Source organism: Notamacropus eugenii, chromosome 6 (genome assembly GCF_028372415.1).
Source record: "Notamacropus eugenii isolate mMacEug1 chromosome 6, mMacEug1.pri_v2, whole genome shotgun sequence".
NCBI lineage: Eukaryota > Metazoa > Chordata > Mammalia > Diprotodontia > Macropodidae > Notamacropus > Notamacropus eugenii.
In genome coordinates, this window is record NC_092877.1 from 55677872 (window position 1) to 55703003 (window position 25132).

General features: G+C 37.3%; 1 long non-coding RNA gene across 1 annotated transcript in view; it reads right to left on the reverse strand.

Moving 5' to 3' along the window:
• Positions 1-21107: 21107 nt before the first annotated feature.
• LOC140511134 (uncharacterized) overlaps positions 21108-25132 on the reverse strand; it is a 52411-nt gene continuing 48386 nt past the window's right edge. The window contains exon 6 of the long non-coding RNA XR_011969443.1: positions 21108-21287. This is a non-coding gene — a long non-coding RNA (uncharacterized lncRNA). The remainder of the gene's footprint in view (positions 21288-25132) is intronic.

Genomic DNA, 25132 nt, shown 5'->3' on the forward strand with positions numbered 1-25132 from the left:
TATCCAGTTTTCCCAGCAATTTTTGCCAAATAATGAGTTCTTATCCCAGAAGCTGGGGTCCTTGGGTTTGTCAAACAGTAGAATGCTATATTCATTGAGTACTGTGTCTTGATTACCTAGCATATTCCACTGGTCTACTCCTCTATTTCTTAGCCTGCCCCAAATGGTTTTGATGATTGCTGCTTTATAATACAATTTGAGATCTGGTAGGACTAGGTCACCTTCCCTAGCATTTCTTTTCATTAGTTCCCTTGATATTCTGGACCTTTTGTTCTTCCAGATGAATTTTGATATTATTTTTTCTAGCTCTAGAAAATAATTATCTGGCAATTTGATTGGAATGGCATTGAATAAGTAAATTAATTTAGGTAGAATTGACATTTTTATTATATTAGCTCAACTTACCCACAAGCAACTGATGTTTTTCCATTTACTTAGATCTGACTTTATTTGTGCAAAAACTGTTTTGTAATTGTGTTCATATAGTCCCTGGGTTTGTTTTGCAGGTGGACTCCCAGATATTTTATAGTGCCTACCATAGCTTTAAATAGGATTTTTCTTTCTATCTCTTGCTGGGCTTTGTTAGTAATATATAGAAATGTAAATGATTTATCTGGGTTTATTTTGTAACCTGCAACTTTGCCAAAGTTGTTTATTATTTGAAGTAGTTTTTTTTATCTGATTCTCTGGGATTCTCTAAGTATGTCATCATATCATCTGCAAAGAGAGATAACTTAGTTTCTTCTTTGCCTATTCTAATTTCCTCAATTTCTTTTTCTTTTCTTATTGCTAAAGCAAACATGTCTAGTCCCATACTGCGTAATAGTGGTGACAATGGGCATCCTTATTTCACCCCTGATCTTACTGAAAATGCCTCTAGGTTATCTGTATTGCATGTAATGCTTGCTGATGGTTTTAGGTAGATAACTGGCTGTTATTTTATGGAAAGTTCCACTTATTCCTATGCTCTCCAGTGTTTTCAATAGGAATGGGTGTTGTCAAAAGCTTTTTCTGCATCTATTGAAATAATCATGTGGTTTCTATTAGTTTGTTGTTGATATGATCAACAATGCTTATAGTTTTCCTAATATTGAACCAGCCCTGCACTCCTGGTATAATCTTACTTGATTATAATGTGTTATCCTCATGATAAGTTCCTGTGTTGTTTTTGCTAATATTGTATTTAAAAATTTTGCAGCTCTATATTCATTAGAGCAATTGGTCTTCTCTGTTTTGGCTCTTCGTGGTTTAGGTATCAGAACCATATTTGCATATAGTATTAGAATTAACTGTTCTTTAAAGATTTGATAGAATTCACTTGTAAATCCATCTGGCCCTGGAGATTTTTTCCTAGGGAGTTCATTGGTGGCTTGTTCAATTTCTTTTTCTGAGGTGGGGCTATTTAAGTATTCAACTTCCTCTTATGTTAATCTGGGCAATTTATATTTTTTAAAATATTCATCCATCTCATTTAGGTTGTTGAATTTATGGGCATACATTTGGGCAAAGTAATTTCTTATTATTGGTTTAATTTCCTCCTCATTGGAGGCAAGTTCACTCTTTTCATTTTTGATATTGGTAATTTGGTTTTCTTCTTTCTTTTTTTAAATCAAATTGACCAAAGGTTTATCAGTTTTATTGGTTTCTTCATAAAACCAACTCAGTTTTACTTATTAGTTCAATAGTTTTCTTAATTTCAGTTTTATTAACCTCTCCTTTGGTTTTCAGTATTTCTAATTTGGTATTTACTTGGGGATTTTCAATTTGTTCTTTTTCTAGCTTTTTCAGCTGCATGCCCAATTCATTGATCTCCTCTTTCTCTATTGTATTCATGTAGGCATTCAAAGATATAAATCTTCCCCTAACAACTTTTTCTGCAATATTCCATAAGATGTGATAGGTTATCTCATTATTGTCACTTTCTTGAATGAAGTTGTTGATTGTTTCCATGATTTTTGTTTAACCCACTCATTCTTTAGGATTAGATTATTTAGTTTCCAATTAATTTTTGGTTTATCTTTCCATGGCTTTTTATTATATATAATTTTTATTGAATTATCATCTGGGAAAGATGCATCAACTATCTCTGCCTTTCTGTACTGGACTGTGAAGTGTTTATACCCTAGTACATGGTTAATTTTTGTATATGTCCCATGTCCCACTGAGAAAAAGGTACATTCCTTTCTATCCACATTCAGTTTTCTCCAGAGATTTGTCATACCTACCTTATCCAGAGTTTCATTCACCTCCTTAACTTCTTTCTTATTTTGAGGCTAGATTTATCAAGTTCAGAGAGAGGGAGGTTCAGGTCCCCCACTAGTATAGTTTTGCTGTCTATTTCTTCCTGTAACTCCTTTAACTTCTCCTCTAAGAATCTGGATACTATACCACTTGGGGCATATATGTTTAGTAAAGATATTGTTTCATTGTCTACAGTGTCTTTTAGCAGGATATAATTTCCTTCCTTATCTCCTTTGATTAGACCTATTTCTGCTTTTGCTTTGTCTGAGATTGGCATTGCTACCCCTGCTTTTTTATATCAGCTAAAGCACAATATATTCTGCTCCAAACTTTTACCTTTACCCGGTGTGTATTCCCCTATTTCAAATGTGTTTCTTGTAAACAACATATTGTTGGATTATGGTTTTTAATCCATTCTGCTATCTGTCTCTGTTTTACGGGAGAGTTCATCCCACTCACATTCACAGTTATGATTACTATCTGTGTCTTTCCATCCATCATTTTTCTCCCCATTTATCCTTTTAGTTCTTCCTTCTCCCCTTCTCTCCACAATAGAATTTTAATTTTTCACCAGTGCCTCCCTCAGTCTTCCTTCCCTTCTTTCAGCCCCCCTCCCTTTTACTCCTCTTTTCCCTTACTACTTCTTCCCTCCCTTTTAGCCTCCCCTCCCTTTTCTTTCCCTTTTCCCCTCCTACTACCTATAAAGCCAGTTAGATTTCTATACTTAACTGACTCTGTTGTTCCTTCCTTGAACCAAATCAGATGAGGGTACCTCTCAAACAATGTTCATCTCCTTCCCCTCTTTCCCTCTACTATATTTTTGTGCCCTTGAGACTTGTATTTGAACATTGAATTTTCTATTGAGCTCTGACCTTTCCATCAGGAAGGTCTGGAAATCCCTTATTTCACTGAATGTCCATCTCCTTGCCTGAAATAGTATACTCAATTTTGCTGGGTAATTGGATCCTTGATTGTAGTTCCAGCTCCTTTGCCTTTAAGAATATCATATTTCAGTCTCTCCAATCTTTTAATGTTGAAGCTTCAAGGTCTTCTGTGATCCTGCCTGTAGCTCTGCGATATTTGAATTATTTCTTTCTGGTTGCCTGCAGTATTTTCTCCTTCACTTGATAGTTCTGGAATTCGGCAATGATATTCCTTGGTGTTTTTAGTTTGGGATCCCTTTCAGGAGGTGAATGGTGGATTCTTTTGATGACTATTTTGCCCCCTGGATCTAGGAGTTCTGGGTAGTTTTCCTTGATGATTTCTTGGAAGATACTTTCCAGGCTTTTTTTTTTCATCATGGCTTTCTGGTAGACCAATAATTCTTAGATTTCCTCTCCTGGATTTATTTTCCAGGAGAGTTGTTTTCTAATTAGATATTTTATGTTTTCTTCTATCTTTTTTCTTCTTTAAGTTCCTTCAAGGATCAATTCAATCAAAGAGTCACGTCCTCATTAACTCAGTTGCCTTTCCCCTTCCTACAAAAAAAATACTTTGTATACATGTTATTTTTACTTATTGGTATAAATGTTGCTTCCCTCCAAAAGAACTCATCTCCTTGGGTTCCTTGAAGTCAAATACTAGTTCATTTTTGTCTTTGTATCCTCACTAGAAGCAACTCGTTGGTACAGTGGGAAAAGAGCTAGACTTGCAGTCAGGAAGCCCTCAGTTCAAATCCTGTCTCTAATATTTACTGATGTATGACCCTGGGCAAGTCACGTCAATTCAATCTGCCTTAATTTCCTCTTCTGTAAAATGGGGATAATAATGGCACCTACCTCTTGTGGTTGTTGAGAGAATAAAATGAGATATTTGTAAAGTACTTGACAAACTTTAAAGCATTATGTAAACACTAGCTATTAGCTATCAGTGCCTGGCACATAATACATGCTCAGTAGATTCTTGTTAAATGAATTAATCTAGTACAATCCTAGTCTAAACCATGAGTATCTCCTAAAATATAATTATTAAGTGACCAAGTCTTTGTTTGGAGACCTCCCATGAGGATATCTCATTATCTCTGAGGCAATACTATCTATTTTAGGATAGCTTTAATCATTAGAAATTTTTGATAGAAATGATAAAAAGCATATGCTTATATCAATAAATTCTGAAAAAGTTTTTAACAAAATTTAATTTCCATTCCTTTTCAAAACAGTAGAAAGTCTAGGAAAATGGAGCTTTTCTTACTATAATAAACAGTGTCTATCTAAAATCCTGGCTGCTGTCGTGACTTCTTCAGTGGCCTTTCTGCTTTGTGAAGCCCAGTGCCTTTTGGGGTCAGATGAGCTGTCTATTCTCATCCTTTCCACCCACTGGATGGCCTAGCTCCTGTCAGGGACTCTATCCAGCTGCAACTGAATCAGGGGAAAATAAATTACACATTTTGCCCCTTCAACTCTTCTGGCCTCTTTTCTACAGTGCCTTGGCAGGAAGGAAGGAAGGAAGGAAGGAAGGAAGGAAGGAAGGAAGGAAGGAAGGAAGGAAGGAAGGAAGGAAGGAAGGAAGGAAGGAAGGAAGGAAGGAGGGAAGGAAAGAAGGAAGGAAGGAAGGAAAATGGAAGGAAGGAAAAAGGGAAGAAAGGAAGCTAAATTTTAAAAGGATGCACCTCTGGTTATTAGTTTTTAATTTCCACTCCCAACCTTTTGTGGCAAATTGTAGATCTAGGGGAACAGAGTTCAGTTAGAAAGATGCTTTTTTTAACCAAGATGTTAAGGATGAAAAGGTTGTTCTTTTTCACAGGAAAGGTAAGAATTTGATTAAAATGAGTCCTTTGCAAAAATTATTATTTTAAGTAAAGTCTAGCTGTTAATTTTTAAAACCAATTTTAAAGTTTTAGTTTGAAGAATAAAATAATGTCCTTCATGAATTCAGTAAAGGTTTGCTTTTAAAAGGTAAGCAAAATTCCCTGAAGGCACACATTAATGAAAAGTGCATCACAAGACTATGATCTGACTGTGAATCTATGATCCTAAGGTGTCTTATGTGCCCACCATATACCAGTATCATTTCCATTTCCTTTGTTTTGTTGGGAAGTTCTAGAAACTTCTCTTCCCCTTGTTCATGATCTATACAAACCCTAGCCTTCTTCCATTGACCAGCTCATGCCCCATCTTCTCCATGAAAATATTTTTGGAGAAATTTGTTCTCTCTTCTTCTCCCAAAGCCCTAATAATTTCTGCCCTACAGATGAGAATATCTGGCTCTGTACAAAATTGCACTGCTCTCTTAATACCTACAATATAACATCTTCCCTCCTTTCTGCCTAGTTGAATTCTTACATATTCTTTAAGACCTAAATCAAATTTCGTCTCCTTCAGGAATCCTTCCATGAACCCCACAATTGATCTCCCTCATAGCACTTAATTTTGACCTTCTCTAAAATATACCTTTTTAAAACAATTGTCTGTGTATTTGTCTAATCCGTCAAATTCCAAGCTACCTGAAGGCAGAAACATGTTGTATTCAATCTGTATTTTTTCGAGTCTTAGCCCAGAGATCTGCATCTAGGAACATAATTTATCGATTGAATGAATGACAATTCACTTCATTGATAACAATAATAATAATCCAACAAATGTTTATCAAACTCCTACTATGTATGAATTGTAAATTCTGAGAATTCAAAGATAAATAGCACAATATTGTCTTCAGGGAATTTATATTCAACTAAGGGGGAAAAGACGAGTATGCGGGTGACAAAAATACACATACAGTAGAATGGAGGTGCAAAGTTCTGCAGGAATATTTGAGAAGGGGGATGACACATTCTATTGGAGGGAATCAAAGAAGGCTTCATGGAGGAGCTGGTGCCTGACCTAACCCTTGAACTGTGAACTCTATGAACCCCAAACTACAATGACAAGGATTTGAGTCATTTCGCCTCCTTTGAACCTTACTCCAGCTTATATACCTTCTAAAATGTGACACCTAGTATTGCACATAATACGCTGCTTGCTTTAGTTTCCCCATCTGTAAAATGAGTTGAAGAAGGAAATGGTAAACCATTCCAGTATCTTTGCCAAGAAAACCCCAAAATGGGGTCACAAAGGTCAGGATACGGCTGAAACAACTCAACAACATCTCCTCCAAACGTGATTGGACAGACAGAGGACAACAGGACTGTCATTTCCCTTGTTTGTCCCTGAGTGAAGCATAGGAGAACATTAAGAATGACTTCATACAATCGACCAGTCAAAAAGCACTTATTAAGCTGTTGGCATGTACCAAGGAATGTGCTAAGAATTGAGAACATAAAGAAAAAAAGTAAAAACGGTCCCTGCCCTCAAGGAACTTACATCTTAATGAGAAATAAATCTGTTCATGTACACAAGATACATACAAAGTCAATCCAAAGTAACCTGAGGGAACTATACTCATAGCTAGTAAGGGCTGGGACAGGATCTGAGAGAGCAGAGATTCAGAAAACCAATAGGTGACATTTATAGAATTCTTTAAGTTTTTAGATATATTATCTTCTTTGAGATAAATCACAACAGTTCTGTGAGATTGGTGCTATTATCTCCACTTTACAGATGAGGAAACTGAGCACCAAAGAGGTTAAGTCATTTGCACAGTATCACACAGCTGCTAAGCAACTGGGAGAGAATTTGAACCCATGTCTTTCTGATTCCAATTCCAGAGTTCCATCCACTATGCCAAATATGCATGATAAATGTTTATTGGATGATGAATCAATGAATGAATCAATGTCCCCCTGTCCTCTAGATTCCTATATCTGGAGAAGAGCTCTTCCCCAAGTACCTCATTCTTTTTGGCTTGATAAATATTATTGACTCACAATAGTAATAAAAGCTTAATTATACATAGCACTTTCTGGCTTTATTAGATCCCCAAAACAGCTCAGTGAGGGAAGCTGGACAGGGATCACTGAACCCATTTTATAAATGAGGAAACTGCTCCTCAATGAGGGGACATGGTTGAGGTCACACAGTGAGTTGGTTGCAGAGTTGAGACTCCAGTCCAATCCAAGCCTTTCAATTCCATGGCCATTATACATTCCACTTTTTTATGATGCCCCTTACTCTTTGTCCACCTCTAAAATAAAAGCATTTTTGTTCAGAGAATAAGGAATAGGGTAAAGATGGTGATGATGATGATGATGCCGATGATGGTGGTGGTGGTGGTGGTGATGATGATGATGATTCCTTGTGTTAACATCGCTTTTTAAGGTTTGTGAGGCACTTCCTCACAGCAACTCTATGGAGAAGATAATACAACCACTGATCACCACCATTTTACAGATGAGGAAACTGAGACACTGAAAGACAAAAGTGACTTTGCCAGAATTGCACAGCTAGCAATCAATAGAGTTGGGAAGTGAACACATATCATAGGATCAGTCCCACAACTTGGGAGTTGGAAAGGACTTCAGCCACCATGCCTGAAAGGAATTCCCATGATAACACAGTAGACAAGTGGTCCTGTCACTGTGAATTCAGCCATTTTTCCACAATGCCCCTATGAGAACAAATGAACCTCTTTCCATTTTATAAGCCATTCAAGCAATCCAGGGTGCTGATTCACAGGTCACCTAATACAGTTCTGCTCTAATGAGCTTCTGATCCGCAGGCCTTGATTCTGTCAACTTCTTCACCTTGTGGCAAAGCCAAAAGGTGTTAAAAAAAACAAAGGAGATTTTCCCCTGACCTGTCAGCTCCATTTTATCTAAACTCAATGAAAAATACCCATTCAACTCCCATTGATTTACTCAATATCTGATTGCAGCAGTAATCCAGGATTGCCTGTTATCCTCAGCGCAATCGAACATTTATCAAGCATCTTCTTTGCCCAAGTCCCTGTGTTTGATGTTGAGGTTTTTCTTCTTAAAAAGACATTTGCCAAAAGTGATGCTGAAATATTCACATTTAAGCTCTGAAGTATAACAATAAACAAATGCAGTAATTCAACGATTCTTAAATGCCTGATATTTACAAGGTACTAACGATACAAAGATTAAATGCAGCGCAGCGGGAAGGGTTGAGAGTCAGGATGCCTGCATTATGTCATAGTAACCTATCTACATCCCTGGATTACTTCAAACAAGTCACTCTCCCAGTTTAGGCCTCAGTTTACTCATTTATAAAATGAGGAGATTATATAAACAATTCCCAAGTTTCCTTCCAGCTCTGACTTTCTCTGTCTTAAGGGAAGCTCCAAGTTCAAATATTCCTTCTGGCATTCTATGTTCTACATTCCATTGGCCCTGACAGTCTATGTTGAGAGGTAGGATGAGATAGTACTAGAATGTTAGATGACATCAGGATTATCCAAGTCTGAATCCTGCCTCAGACTCAAATTTGTTGTATACAAGTCATTTTACCTCCATAAGTCTCAGTTTTCTCATAAAAAAATACATGTCCATATATGTGTGTACATATATGTATATATACATGCATACACATGTATACGCATATACATATTGTGTATGTGTGTGTGTGTATATGTATATGTATATAAACAGCTACCTCCCAGGATTGTTGTGAGATAGTATGTGTGGACTGCTAGATGGCACCATAGTGCACAGAGCCCTGGACCTGGAGTCATGCAAACATCTTCAAATACTAAATGTGTGACCCTGGGCAAGTCACTTAATCCTGTTTGCCTCAGTTTCCTCATCTGTAAAATGAACTGGAGAAAGATGCTGGGGTATCTTTGCACAGAAAACCCCAAATGGGGTCACAGAAAATTGGGCACAACTGAAACACTGAACAACAAAATGTAAAATATTTTATAAACCATAAAGTACTTTATAAATGTGAGCTATTTTATTTGTGTGTTGTAAGGTCTCTCCTAGCTTCTATCCACTAAAACACTGCTGTCAAATTCAAATAGAAACAGCACCACTAAATGATACATAAAAATCCCTGGGGGCAGAATATTGACTTAGAAAGCCACACTTCTTTTTAAAGTTAATATGGCTTTTTATTAATATTTTTATTTGCTCATATATTTTATTAATACCTCTTTTAGTAACATTAACATTTATTTATATTTTATTAATACTTCTTTTATTAATATTTTATTAATATATTGACATATTAAAATTATACAGAGGCTACATTTTAATCTGGTTCAGGCCACACTTGGGAGGGTTGTGGATGAGTCTTGTTTTTGACACCTCTGATCTAGACTCCATCCAGTTTCATCTCCATATGAATCCACACTTCTAAATAAGACATCGCCCCTGCCTTCAAGGAGTTCATAGTCTAGCAGTTCAGCTATGCCAACAACACAACCTAATACAAAATGTAATGTGGTAAGTACATAAGAGAAGTTCAATGTGATAGGTATGGTAGGAACAAGGGAATACTTTGAGGAGACAGCATTTGAATTGAACCATGAACATCAGTAATTTACCTGGCAATGATAAAGTCCTCCTCACAGGGTTCGTAGTTATTCCACCTCGACTTTTTGGGGGATCTGGCACCCAGCACAATATTTGTTTCACTCCTTTAATTGGAAAGCCTTTAAGTTGGCTCCCAGAAAAGGTCCATAGAGAGATGCTGGCTTGCACTTTTCACAGGAATATGTAAACAGAGGGGGCAAGGAGAGAATATTGCACGTGATAATGGTAGGCAAAGACTTCAGAATGCAGAATGAAAGTTATGTTACACACAGAAGATCCCAAGTTATTATCTCTTGTGAGTATCTGAATCTCTTTTAAAGATAAAAACATTTTAAAGACTCTCTCCAATCCCTATGTATCTATAATCCCTAGGAATAAATTCCATATTGGAACTCAATGCAATATCACATTGTTGCCACATAGCTCATCCATATATGAGTTTGGTTCTTGGACACCAAGAAACAATTTATGTGGCACTATGGAGAGAGCCCTGTCCAGAGAGCAGGGTTCTAGTGCTATCTCTGCCATTAATAGGCTATGTGACCACAAGCAAGAAACTTAACATCACTGGTGTCATGAGAACAAACCCCCAAAGTTGAAACATTTCAGAAAGAATTTAATCAAGTCATGTCGCAAAGGAGAGAAGCAGAAGAAGGTGTGATTCCTTCCTGAGTCTTTTTGAGGTTATATTATATAGAGTTCAGACAAGGACATAAAGACATTTGCCCAGTTGGCTGAAGGTAGTCGGGCAGTTTGAAATGTCAATCTAATTTGGGGAACCCAAAACACAAGTTTTAGGTGGACCCAAAACAAGCACTGGGTAGAATCTAAGCATTCTTGACAGTTATCCACTTTCCCTGGAGCATACCTGAGGTCAGCCTGACCAATGAAGTAAACTTTTGGGTCAGACTATTTCTAGTCACGTAAGGTTAGATTCAAACAATATTCATAAATGATAAATAATAAAGCATTTTCCTCATAGGCATTCTGTTTCCTTTCTTTAAAGTGTGGACTCTATGCAACATATCATAATGAAAAGAACAGAACCTGGTAAGTATGTATGAGAAGATCAAAGAGATTGGAAGGTAGGAGCAGGAGTTAGGAGAACTGGATTTTAGCACTAGCTTTGGCATGAACTTGCTAAGATGTGGGCAAGAAATTTGACATCTCTGGGTCTTGTTCTGTTTTGGGGTTGGTTTTATTTCTATCTGAAAAATGAAGAGATTGAACTAGAAAACCGTTCTTTTTATTATTTGTAGATAACTAAGCTTGATAATTAATCTAAATAAAAATCCACTTTGTCTACAGTGATCAAGTTAACCATGAAATTATTTCCATGTCTCTACCTCATTCTGTGCCATTTAGGCACATTCTAGGAAAGTGAGTGCTCCAGTGCTTCAAACAGGTTCATTGATCACAGACAACCTGGTATCAAAGATATTAGGTATGCCATATTGTCTATCAGATTGTAAGCTTCTTAAGAGCAAGAGTAATCATTGCTTATCTTTTCAGTCCTAGCTTTCAGCGCAGTACCTTGTATAAAATAGGTATTTACAAAAACTTTGTTGAATTGAATGAACTGAATTGAATTAAAAATATTCCTAATGTGGCATTTTACTGAGGCTCATAGAAGGAAAGCAACTGACCCAGAGTCACATAGTGGGAAAGCCAAAATCAAATCTAGTCCATCTAATTGCCTGAGAAAGGCACCCAGGAGTAATCCAGAATACCTAACAATGATGTATGTCAGGGAGTGAGAGTAGTTCCTTAACCTAGAAATATCTAGGAGATTAGAATAAGCTGCTGAAAAGGGATATATAGATAGTGTAAGGAAGAGAGAGAAAGGAGAGATCCAAAGGGTTATTTCATTGGAAATAGCAACAAAACAAAATTCCTCTGACTGCAAAAACAAAGACACTTTCTGCTGTTCAATCTCTTTCTGCCTTGTAAGGAGAAGGGCTAGTGGATCCCAGAGAAGTTTCTCAGTTACCAGAGGCTGGTCCCTCCCAATTCACAGGCCGCCAATCATCACTCAATCTCCTACAGAGGACCAGTATGGTCAGTGCCGCATCCTCTGCTCCAGGGACAGCTGCATTTGGGGCTCTAAGCAGTAGTTACGAGAGCATTTGTAAAGAAACAAGTCTGCAACTCCACGAGGTCCACATGGTTTTAAGATGAACAACCCCAACCCTCACCTCTTGACCCTTTTCCCCCTCTTCTCCTTTCCTGAATTTCTTTTAAGCAATCCCAGATTACTTCCAGTTCCTTGTGGCTGTTGAATTTGGGGGGAGAATTCTCTAAAGCAACACTGTGCCTTATTATTATTTTTTGAAAAGTAATATTTTGGATTGGACTTGGGATTTCATTGGTACAAAAAGCTCCCTCCCTCAGTGCAGATCATAATTGTTAATAGTCTTACAGAGTTGCTTAAGGAACTGAGAGGTTACATGATTTGTTCAGATTTGCACAGCTAGTATATATCAGAGGTGGGTTCTGAATTCCAGATATTCCTAACGCTAAGGTTAGTTTTCCATCCTCTACACCACTCTGCATCTCACAAAAGTTAATAGTCACATTTTTACACAATTACAGAAAATTTAAAAAAGAGTAACATTGATTAGATTAAGTGCATGTGTTAGAAAGACTTTTCCTAGAGATATAATGCTTTGTTAATCTGTATTTTATCAAAGAAAAATCAAGCTAAAATGGGTTGAGAATCTCACTGCAGACTGTTTTTAAAAAAATTAACTGATCAACTATTTCTTAAGCACCAACAATGTGCCAGGTCAGGGCTAGGCACTAGGAAGATTTTTGGCACTCTGCATCTGGATTATCGGAATTCTTTGCCTCTTCCCTAGGAATGGGCAGTCCTTTTCAGAGAGGATCTTTGCTGACTTCTCTCTGTTGCAGATCCAGCTCTTTAGGGTCATTTTCTAGAAAGCTCTTCAGCTTCTGGAGGGACCTGGCCTACTTTCTGGAAACACAGACAACAAAACTGGGAAGATTGTACCTGCCTTCATTATAGAAACCAAACCTAACCAAATGTAGCTGACTGACAAAGTGTGGCTGAGTCAGCCCCTGTCCAACTCATTGGGGAAATTCTGTTCAATTCAATTACATCACCGCTGCTGCTACAGACCCAATTCTAGTTGGATGATTCAGAGAGGAAACATTATCAAATATGCAAAGCATGCCAAGGGTCATTTGAAAGTTTGGGACAAGGATAAAGCATTCTCCATGAGAAATCTGGATGGTGGGGTTGGGAAAATTAAAAAAAAAAAACACCAGCAAATCAACAAATAGCCTCACGTAGTCAGGATGGTCTAACAAGATTCTGAGTCCCTCCTCAAAGGAGGTATTTGAACAAAGACTAGATGACCACGAAGAATTTATAGTTGGCAGAGCCCATCAATACTATCTATTCCAGGAGTTTCTAATCTTTTTTTATGTCATGGGCCCTTTGATGAAGCCCATATGCCTCTCCTCACAATATTGCAGTTAAATACATAAAATTAAATGCAGAGGAGTACAAAGAAAACTAATGCATCAAAGTACAGCTATCAAAATAGTTTAAAAATAATTTCACAAATCCTAGGTTAAGAATCTTGAATTTAGTCCAAACTCCTTTACAAAAGATAAATGGGTCCAGAGAAGGGAGGGAATTTATCTAAGGTTCCATGGGTAGTAAGTAGCAAATCTAGTATTCAAACCCAGATCTTTGTGGTAGAGTAGAAAGGGCACTGACTGGCTCCAGGGAATCTTGGTTCAAATATTGCTTATGGCACTTATTACATGTGTAACCATTAGCAAATCATTTAGATTCACTGGGCCTCAGTTTCCTTATCTTTAATAGGAGGATTAGACTAAACCAAGCCTTTTTCCATCCCATCACATTACCAGTTAGGGATGTCGTACAGTAGACTTCTATAGGGGAAGGGGATTTGACTCAATAACTCTCAGATCCCTTTCTTAAGCCTAGACTGGACTTAGTATCAAAAATCCCTTCAGTAAAAGTGGAAAATAATTTGTCCCAGGCTTCTTGACTTCTAGGAACTTGGATCTTGGAAAAAGAGTCTTACCAAGTCCTTTGCTTAACTTTCGGAATCATAATACTTTCATCAGACTTATGAAGGTTCTGAATAGTTCAGAAATTAAATCCAAATCACTCAAGCCTAGAGGGATGAAATGGCTGCTTCTTGTGAGATGTGTTCTAGATCTCATCGAACAGGAGTAAGGGATGGAGGAAGCTGCAAAATGGTAGATATGTGTATCATCAATGTTCCTGGTCTTGGTACTTTAAGCCCAATCATTTCATCATGTAATCTAATATGTTACCTTGTTAGAACCTCCTCCAGGTTTTATGTCATTGTCAAGTTGGATAAAAAATGACATCTCTGACTTTGTTCAAGTCCATGATCAAAAAATATATACTGAAAAGATTAAGCTAGCTATAGATCTCTATGACATCCTCCTAGAGACTTCTAAGTTGACATTAATTGATTCATCACTATATTGTGAGTACTATCATTCAATCAACTCCAAATCCACCTACTATAATTCTACTATATTCAACCCAATTTCTCCATCCTGTCCATAAGGATGGAAAGAAGGAAGGAAGGAAGGAAGGAAGGAAGGGAGGAAGGAAGGAAGGAAGGAAGGAAGGAAGGAAGGAAGGAAGGAAGGAAGGAAGGAAGGAAGGAAGGAAGGAAGGAAGGAAGGAAAAAAACTTTTTTATTTTGTAGATAGGAAAATAGGATTGTAGAGGAAAATATTACACTCAAGGTCATACAGTGACTAAGATTAAGAACCTGATCTTCTGACTCTTGGTTCCATGTTCCCTCTACTACTCAACAATGTCACATAAGTGCAAGCATTCTTAACCTGAAGCCCTTGAATTTAGACTTTTAAATACTATTTTGAGGAGGATATTTCAATATTTTTTTCCTTTGTAAACCTATGTATTTTATTTTGTGCATTATTTGAGAAGGGGTGCATAGGCTCTACCAGACTGCCAAAGGGGTCTGTGGCACAAAAAAAAAGTAGGTGGAAGATGAAATTAGAGGGGCTTAGATGCTAAAATGAGCACAGAAAGACAGTCACAAACTTGATATATCCCATTCCCCACCTTTGGTGAGGCTGCAGATGCCACAGAGGCATCAGAGGGGTAATAGATTGGCCTCTTCTCAGCAGTCCTGTCCTTTGCAGTTGTTGATTTCATTTCAATTGTTTACATATCTTTGTATTTTAAAAGCCCAACTTAAGCTTTGGAACAGAAATTTAAAATCAAATTTTTGCACTTAAAAATAACAATTACAGCCTGAGCACAGGCTTATAAATGGAATTCAGGAGTGCAGAGGCAGGAAGGATTGGTATTCATTGGAATGGATAAATTCCTAAACTCCTGGCTTTCCTGAGAAGCTGTTCAAAGATTCCATGTAAAAAAAAACCCCAAATAAACAAAAAGGCTAAAACTGAAAGGGACAGACTGTCTTAGCAAATCCAGGGGCCAGGAGCCCCCTACAGCCTCATGAAAACTAATCTAAGGAAAGGAGAAGAGAGAGAAAAGTAAAAAATTATACCCAAACACCAGAAGATCCTTTTGGTAAATCAGAGACCTTGAAAGAAACAGGGTCCTAAGATTTAGTGGCCTTGGTGTCAAGGGCCCTCCACCCCTCAGATGTGAGTCTTCCTTCCTTCCTTCCTTCCTTCCTTCCTTCCTTCCTTCCTTCCTTCCTTCCTTCCTTCCTTCCTTCCTTTCTCTTTCTTCTTTTCTTTCCTTCCTGCATCACTTCACCCTACTTTAGACATCTTGGTAGCCCCCTGATCCCAGGAGTTTATCATGTTGTTGCCAAACTTGGTGTGAATACTTGGTCAGTTTTGTAGCTCAGACTATACTCAAGCTTAAGAAATATTGCCTACTTCAACCTCCTTAGTAGCAAGGATCACAGGTATGTGAGACCATACATGTCTGGGATTACCTTTCTACATTTATTTCCCACAATTTCCATAGCACTTAGTTTTGTAACTTCCAAATACCAGTACCCTTAGCGTGTAATCTGGTATATTAAATTTATCTATGTTCTGTCTAGTTTCTCTGTTAGACCTTCTTATGTAAACAATGCATTTCCCTAACTGGAAAAATAAGTTATGAAGTTGCTTCAATGACAACAAGTTCTCCCAGAAATCTAGGCCCACTTTTTGGATAACAATATTTTACCCATGTTATCATATAGTATCTAGTCATGAAATAACTACAATGTCTAAAGAATTTAAACTGAGAACCACTCGGGGGGCAATAGAAATACACATGGTGGGTGAGAATAGGTTACAACATATAGCAATGAGGAACCAGAACAAAGGTTTCCAACAGAAAAAATGCATGATGGAAAGCAAAGATGAGATGGCCCATGGTGGGATGTGGGAGCTAACCAACAGATAGAGTGGATGCTTTTTGGGTTGAGCAAGGCTGATCCTAGGAGAACAAAACCACAGTCTAGGCCTGGGAGTTTACTTGAAACATTTCTGTCTCGGTGGCACCTGCCAGGTAGCATGCTCTGTTGACACATCTTTTTAGAATTCAAAGTCACCTTAAGAATCACTTTGGTAATCAAGTAATGGACTTGAAATTTAGGTGATCTGAATTCGAATCCCAACTCAGACACTTACTAGTTGTATGAATATAGGCAAATCACTTTTAGTTTCAGTTTCCTCATTTGTAAAGTGAGTAAATAATAACTACCTCATAGAATTATTGGGGGAAACAAATGAGAAACCATAGATAAAGCACCTTCTAAACCTTAAAAGGCTCTATAAATATTAGCTATTATGATAATACCAGAGTGAGACCTAAGAACTATACTTGAGGAGACAATTAACATTTCTCTAATGTTTTATGACTTACATAGCTGTTTTCTCAGGAGGCTCCCACATGATAATAATAGCGATTAATAGCAATCGCTAACTTTTATATAGCTCTTATTACATGCCAGGCACCATGCTAAGCATTTTACAATTATCATCTCATTTAATGTTCACAACAACTCCAGGAGGTAGGTGCTGTTATTACTCCTATTTTACAGATTAGGAAACAGAGGTAAACGGGGGCTCAATGATTTGCCCAGGTCCAAACAAATAGGAAGTGTCTCAGGCTAGATTTGAACTCAGGTCTTCCTGATTCCATGCTTAGTGCTCTAACCATTGTATGACCTCATTGCCACTAAGTAATTAAGGTGTAATATTTTACAGGGAGTTCAGAGAAGTCAATTGACTTACCTAAGGTGAGGGCCAGAAAATGGGTTTTTTTAAGATCCTAAGGCTGGTGCTATTTTGTTGCCCTGTGGTGACTCTCTATAGTTGTAAAGGATTCCCTCTAACATGGTTGATGCGGCTCCCCAGGGAATGCTCATTAAGTTCAAGCTATCAAAGGCAGCTAGTGGACACAGTGGATAGAGTGCTGGACTTGGAATCAGGAAGACATTCATCTTCCTGAGCTCAAATCCAGTCTCAGACACATACTAGCTGGGACCCTGGGCAAGTGGCTTAATCCAGTTTACCTCAGTTTCCTCACCATAAAATGATCTGGAGAAGGAAATGGCAAGACACTCCAGTATCTTTGCCAAGAAAACCCCAAATGGAGTCATGAAGAGTTGAGCATAGCTGGAATGACTGAATAACAACATCAAAGAAAGAGGCAAGATTACACCCAGATGATAAGATGAAAAAATAGACCAATAATCTTGGGGAAATGGTTGCAGAGGGAAAGACATGACAATAGTGAGACGAATGACAAATATTCTCCAAGGAATGAAAGAGAATGCCATTTTCCCCACTGTTATGGGCAAGTTTTCCCTCCTACAGAGAAAAAATCTACCAGTGATAGACAATCTGACTGCATTTAGAGCAAAACCAGAAAGTCTATCAATGAGTCACGATGAAGAGGGTACTGGATAGGATTCAAGAGGTCAATCAAGTAATGGTCCATTTATCAGCACCCAGACATCTGGGACCTAATATCAGAAGAAAGCGCATGACCTGGTTTCAGCCTTCAACCACATGTCTACCAGATCTAGCTGGGAAAGTAGAAGTGAAAAATAATACTAGCCCCATCTTAATCTGGGAAGTAATCCCACCCTATGAATCCAAAGATCTGGGTTCAAATCAAGAAGAATGGCCTGTTGCTTTCCCTTTCATTCTAGGAAATAATCTTCCCCCATATCTCCATCTATTGAACTTCCATTTCTGCAGAGTTAATTCATGTTCCATTTGTTCCAATAACCTTCACTGAACCTCAAACTAGAAGTGTTTTCTCTCCTCATATTTCTCCTAGCACTTTGACTGAAGCTCTCCTTTATTGGTATCATACCGTCCCTTGTATTATAGTTATTTGTTTAAATATCTTTCCCCATCCATATTACTTTTTATGGGTGGTAATGTTCTTATTATTGTTAGCTGTATTTATATAGCTCTTAAAAGTTTGCAAAGTACTCTTTTATAAAGTTCCCTTCCATCTACTCAGTCTTTATCTTGTCTATTCTGATTTTTATATAAACATATATGTAGTCTCCTCCATTCAAATATAAGTCCTCTGAGGGTAGGGACTATTTCTGTTTTTCTCTTTGCAACATTCTTGCTTAGCACAGGATAGGCATGTAATAAATGCATGTTGATTAACTGATTGCTTCACAGGCATTATCTCTTTTGATTCTCACATGACCTTGTGAGCTAATACAAATAAGATATCTGTAGTATAATATATAGATATTACTTACAAATAATATCTATATATTATTCCCATTTATAGATGAATAAATGGGTTCACAGATATTAATCAGCTTCCAATAGCTATTGGGGTAAAAAATACTTTATTATTTATTACTATTATTTGAACCTAACTTCATGTGGCTAGAAATTGTCTAACCTAAAGCTTACAGTAGAGGTCAGGCTGACCTCAGTGATGCTCCAGGGAAACCAGAGACTGTCTTGAGGTCAACCCAAAACATTTGTATCTTGTTCACCCAGATCTTATTTTGGGTCCACCCAAAGCTTGTGTTTTGAGTTCCCTACAAGTTAGTGTTTGGAGTTTCTCAAATTACATTGAATGTTTATACTTACCTGCTGAGCTACATCTCAAACTGCCCTTTTCTGGAAATTCCCTAACTGCCTACATGGGAACAACTAAGCATTTGTTCTTGTGTCCTGGCTTAAACTCTTTATAATGTAAAACTCACAGAGACACCAGGAGAGAGCCACACCTTTTTTTTGACTCTCTCCTTTGCTGAATGAACAATAAAATTCTTTTGAAAACTTTTGAGGTATGGGGGTTTGTTATCCACCAATACTGTATAACTAGTATATACTGGAGGTAGATTATGAGCTCAGGGCTCTTTTGAATTTAAGTCCAATACTCTTGCCTCTTTGGAAGTCCCACACATAGATTCCTTAATAAATGTACATTGAATTCAGTTGAATTCTAAACAGGAGTAGGAAGACAGATGAGGACAATGGATAGAGCACTAGACCTGAAGATAGGAAGATTTGAGTTCAAATCCTGTGTCAGATATTTAAGAGTTGTGTGACCCTGGGTAAGTAATGTAACCTTTCTGAGATTCAGTCTCCTTATCTGTAAAGTGGTGACAATTATAGCACCTATCCCATGGAATTGTTGTGAGGACTAAATGAAATAACACATATAGGGTTTTCTTTGTAAGCCTTAAAGTAGTTATCATCATTGTTATTATTACTTTCCAAAGTTAGTCCCCAAATTTAGACAAGTATACTCTCACACATGTGATATGATAGGAGAAGTACAAAAAGTTTCACCAGCTAATATATTTCCTCCAACAGTATGCCACCAGTCCTGAAATTCTTAAGTTTTCAGGGACATCTTTGGGTTAGGGCATCACCTCCAGAAAACCTCTTCAGTCATTCCTTGGACATGTCTTTTTCCCCTTGCATTAGAGGTTAGGGAGCTGTCCACAGCTAAAGGTAGTTTGGAGGAAAATTACTCAAGCTCAGGCTTAGAAAACTGCAGATACATTCACTATGAAGAAAATCTATTCTAGAGCTAAGACGTCACTTGTAACCTGGTTTCTTTTATCTCTACACTGATCCCAGACTATGCCTCCCACTTTTGCTTTGGATCTTAGGGAATCCTGCACTCCTTTTCTGGTCTTGAGACAAATATCCTCCTTCAGGTCCCTATTTGCCTTCTGTTTGCTACTCAATACACCCAACTCTGATGCATGGTTTTTCTGTTCCCTGACCATCTGACACTTGTTTTGAGCTCTTTAACAAACTAAAACTTTGCTATAGCATGAATTTTTAATTTCAAAAAATATTTATTTATTTTTATAAGTATTTGTCATCTTTCCCTCCTAGCTCCCTCGCCAATTGAACAAATAAAATAAACCATAGTAACAAATATGCATCAGTGAATAAAACAAATTCTCATATTGGCCATTTTCAATCCTCTAGACTCATGGTATATCATTATTCTTTCATGAATTCTGCCTTGGGAGCCAGAGCTACTAGGAGTACATGGTTAGAGATGAAGAAAGAATCAAGAAGGGAGATAGGAGGCCTTCATGACAGATTTCTCCTAATTGATAACTTAGCTACAGGCCAGTCCTGCTGGTCTCTGTCATTAATAATCCCTAATCAGCAATTAATATCCCCTCAAGTTATTGTTAAATGCAGTCAGTCAATTGCACAAGTAAGCCAGCTACTTACTGTCTGGTCAGGACTTAGGTAAAATAAATGGCTGTAGATGACCAGTCCAAGTCATGTATGGTAGACAGCCAAGAAGACTGAGTTAAGACAAACAGATCAAGTAACTCATAAGCATTGGAGACAGTCCAAGAAGAGCTTTGGGTGGATGTTCACACAAAGTAATCAACATATAGAGGTATGGGAGAATAAAAATGGGGGGGAAGGAATCAAGTCAGGAGGCCAAATTCTATTTGGGCAGTTCAATTGCCTGGGGTACTTAGCCAGAACAAGAGGAGATGTTAGGGTAGACATAATCTCTTCCTTCAAGCACATGAAAGGCTGGCCTGGGGAATAGAGGATTAGTCTTGCTCAGTTTGGCCTCCGACGGCAGAAATGAAGGCAATGGAAGAAGTTTGATTCTGGTTTGATATGAGTATAATTATAGTTAGAGCTGCCCGACAATAGAATGAGTATCAGCTTCAGTATTTCTGTGAAACTTGTTGCCAACACTTGCAGTCATGCAGGGGTTCTTTGCTCATCATTCATGGGAATTTCCAGTGGAGACTTACTACATCAAGCAAGCATCCAGAAATGTCACTTGCATGACCTCTGCAGCAGAAGCACTGAACCACTTCCCTTTATTATTTTTTAAAAATTAACAAGCATTCATTTTCTCTCCTTCCCATCTACCTCCCATCTATCTACAATACATGCATATTGAGAAAGAAAGAAAAGAAAATCAAAACTCTCTTTTGAAGTTCCATATTGGAACACATTTTATTTATTCTATATTTACAACAAATACGTATAGTCAGGTAAAACAAATTTCCACATAGGGCATGTCCAAAAATGAATCTCTTGCTGCTTCCTGAAGCCATTGAAGAGATGGGTAGCATACTTCATCATCAGTCTTCTACGATCATGGCTAGTCATTGCATTGAGTCTTTCAATGTTATTTGTCCTTACAATTCTGTACAATAGAGAACATATTGTTCTAGTGGTTCTGCTCACTTTCCTCTGCATCAGTTCATACAAATCCCCATAGGTTTCCCTGAAACTATCCACTTAATCATTTCTTATGGCATGATGACACTGTATTATATTCATAAACTATACTTTTTCAGCAATTCTCCAAATGATGGGCATTCCTTGAGTTTGCAGTTCTTTGCCAAAAATAAATCTACTACAAATATTTTTGCTCATGTGAATCCTTTTCATTTTTCTTTGATCCCATCATCTTTTATATCTTCACAATTGTCCCACAAGACAGAAAAATAAAGAGGTGCACAGAAAGTCGAGTAGGGGCTCTCAGGCCAGACCCATGCTAATAGTTGTTTCACTTTGTACCATAAACTTCTCACTGCTTTCTATATCTGGCCTTCTTTTTAAAGACATCTACCATTTAAGGGACAATTCTGGAGACAAGAGTTTAGCTAAGAGTCCTACTTGTAAAATGAGATTGACCCTCATATTAGATATAAGATGATATATAGATGTATTAAATGGGCTTCATCTTAGATATAAAAGCCAGACATACCCTATGAATTTAGGCAACAAGTTGCATTTGGTGATAGCACCTTGTACAAGGATGGGGAATATAGTTCTACAAATGATCAATCAATCAACTTAAGGCTTACCAATTTTAATATGTGATGCATGCAAAAGTATATAGAACACAAAAAAATAGAACATTACTCTGTCTTTCTGCCTTTGTATGTTATGCAGCCCTGCTTGTATACTTCTAATGAGATACTAATAATCTCTATGAATTCAAAGTGGACTCCAGATTTTACCTACTGATAAAACACTAGCCTTCCAATGGACACCAAGCCCAATATTAAGACAGGACTTTTCCATTCAAAGAAAAGGAAGAAGAGAAATTTGGATAACACAACTCCAAGGGAAATGCTTAACTAGAATTTTTAGAGGAAAATGAAATATCTAAATGATAACTCTGAGCAGAGGATCAGGGTTATAGTGTGCTGGCTGCTTGGATAATTAGACATGTGGGCAAAAAGTATCTGAGTGGGAGAATTATTTTGTAGGGTTTTCTGGAACTGGCATATTTTAACCAATTAGCATGTTACTTGTGATGATGAAGAAATTATCCACCCAAGTACTACTACTCAAGGGCCTCATTGTGGTAAGCAAGTATTTCAGGGGTTTGGAGAACAAGCTAGAAGAAAAAGGAAAGTTGACTCATTCAACTAAATAAATGTTAAAGCACGGGATGGTTGCAGACAGTGTCTATAAAGGGAGTATCCACACTGATTAAATCAAAAATGAGGCTGAGAAATTATAAAGGACAAACTTAGCTCCAAAGAGAAATGAGAAAACACCTCCTCCTACTCTTTCTCAGAAATGGAAGTCCATAGGTATGGAACACTGCATATAATGTCAGATTTTTTCCATGTTTTGTTTTTCCTCTTCCTCCTCTTTAAACAAAAGTATTCTGTGCCATAACAGATGGTTCTTAGAGGTAAGAAGAAGAGATACAAGAGGAAAAGAAGAAAATGCAATCATAAAAGCTATCAATAAAATTCTATTTTTGAAAAAAATCAATGATGATGGGAAATCATTGAAGCATAAAAATCCCAAATGTAAGCTTAGATCATACAGTCAAGTGATTAGTAATGCAGTGTGATCATGATATTGAAAAGCAAAGTGCAAAGCTCCTTAATGAAAACACAAGTAGTGGAAATAACCTGGATTTGTATTCAAAGGATACAGGTTTGAATTCTAGTTATGTGACCTGAGTGACCACGGGCAAGTCACGTCTCCTCTCTGAGTCTGTATTTCTCAATTTGTAAAATGAAGGGGTTAGGCTACCTGTTTTCTTACATCCCCTTCAATATTTGTCATTTCTCTTTTCTGTCATGTTAACCAATCTGATAAGTGTGAGATTGCACCTCAGAGTTGTTTCAATTTGTATTTCTCTAATCATTAGTGAGTTAGAACATTTTTTGCATATGACTTTATTACTGTGATTTCTTCCTCTGAAAACTTCCTGTTCATATCATTTGACCATTTATCATTTGGGGAATGGCTTCTATTTTTATGAATTTGGCTCCATTCGCTAGATATTTGAGAAATTTATCAGAAAAATCATCTGCACTTTTTTTTAGTTTCCTACTTCTCTTCTAATTTTGGCTGCATTCGTTTTTGTTTGTGTAAAGGTTTCTAAATTGTATGTAATCAAAATTATCCATTTCTCCTCCTATGAACCGCTCTATATCTTGCTTGGTCTTCCCCTTTCCATAGATTTGACAGATAATTTCTTCCATATTCCCCTAATTTGATTATAATAGCACCTGTTGTGTTTAATGCATATACTCACTATCAGCTGAAATTGATATACTATGTGAAATCTTGGTCTATGCCTAGTTTCTGTCACACTACTTCCTGGTTTCCAAGTTTTTCTCAAATAATAGTTCTTGCCCCAATAGCAGGGATCTTTGAGCTCATCAAACTCTAGGCTCCTATGTCCATTTGCTTCTGTATATTTTGCACCTAATCTATTCCATTGATGAACCATTCTTTCTTGCCCAGTGTCAAATTGTTTTGATGATTGCCACTTTTATAATATAGTTTTATGGTACTGCTAGGCCTCCTGCCTTCACATTTTTTTCACTAATTCCCTTGATCTTCTTGACCTTTTGTTCCCCCAAGTGGTTTTTTCTCCTAACTCTATAAAGTAAATCCTTGGTAGTGTGGTTTGACACTAAATAAGTAATTTAACTTAGATATCATTGTCATTTTTATCATATTGGCTCAGTTTACTCATGAGCAAATAATATTTCTCAAATTATTTAAATCTGTCTTCATTTGTGTGAAGAGTGTTTCATAACTGTGTTCACATACTTCTTGTGTATATATTGGCAAGCAGAATCCCAAGTATTTCATAGTGTCTAGAGTCATTTAAAATGGAATTTCTCTTTCTGTCTCTTCCTTTTGGACTTTGTCTGTAATATATAGAAATGTTGATGATTTGTTGGGGGTGATGTTATATCCTGTAATTTTGCTAAAATTCTTGCTTTGAATAGGTTTTTAATTGATTTTCTTGGGTTCTCTAAATATAGCATATTCTCTGTGAACAAAAGCAGTAATTGTGTTCCCTCATTGCCTGTTTATTCCTTCAATTTCTTTTTCTTGTCTTATTGCTAGAGTTGGCATTTCTCATAAAATATTGAATAATAGTGCTGACAATGGGCACTCTTGCTTCACTTTCAATCTCATTGTGAAGGCTTCTAGCTTATCCCTATTGCAGAAAATGTTTGTTCTTGGTTTTAGATAGATACTACTTATTTTAAGAAAAGCTCCATTTATTCCTGTGCTTTCTAGCATTTTTAATAGGAATGGGTGTTGCGTTTTGTCAAAGCCTTTTTTTTTACATCTATTGACATATTCACTTTTCATCAGCTTCAGTCCCCACCCCAATTTCCTCTGTTCTTTAGGTCTGGCTCAATGCTTTCACAGGGAGGAGTTCTGTTGGTTATTGCCTCAGAATACAGAGTAAGGACAGGAGTGGGAACCAGGCATGAGGGAGTGGGATGCTGACAGAAACTGCAGCAGCAGCAAGAGAACTGCTGAATTGATCCAAGGGCACAAGCCCATGAGTTGGGTTTAAAAAGCAGTTAAGTTCTGAGAATGTGTCTAGTCCTTTGTCCCCAAATTATATGTGACACTGCCTTATCTTCCCTATTGGACTATAAGTTCTATGAGGGTAGGGATTCATAAGATCACTGAAAGGAACAACAGAAACCACTTAGTCCAATCCTTTCATCTTACAGGTGAAAGAATTGAACCTGGGAGGAG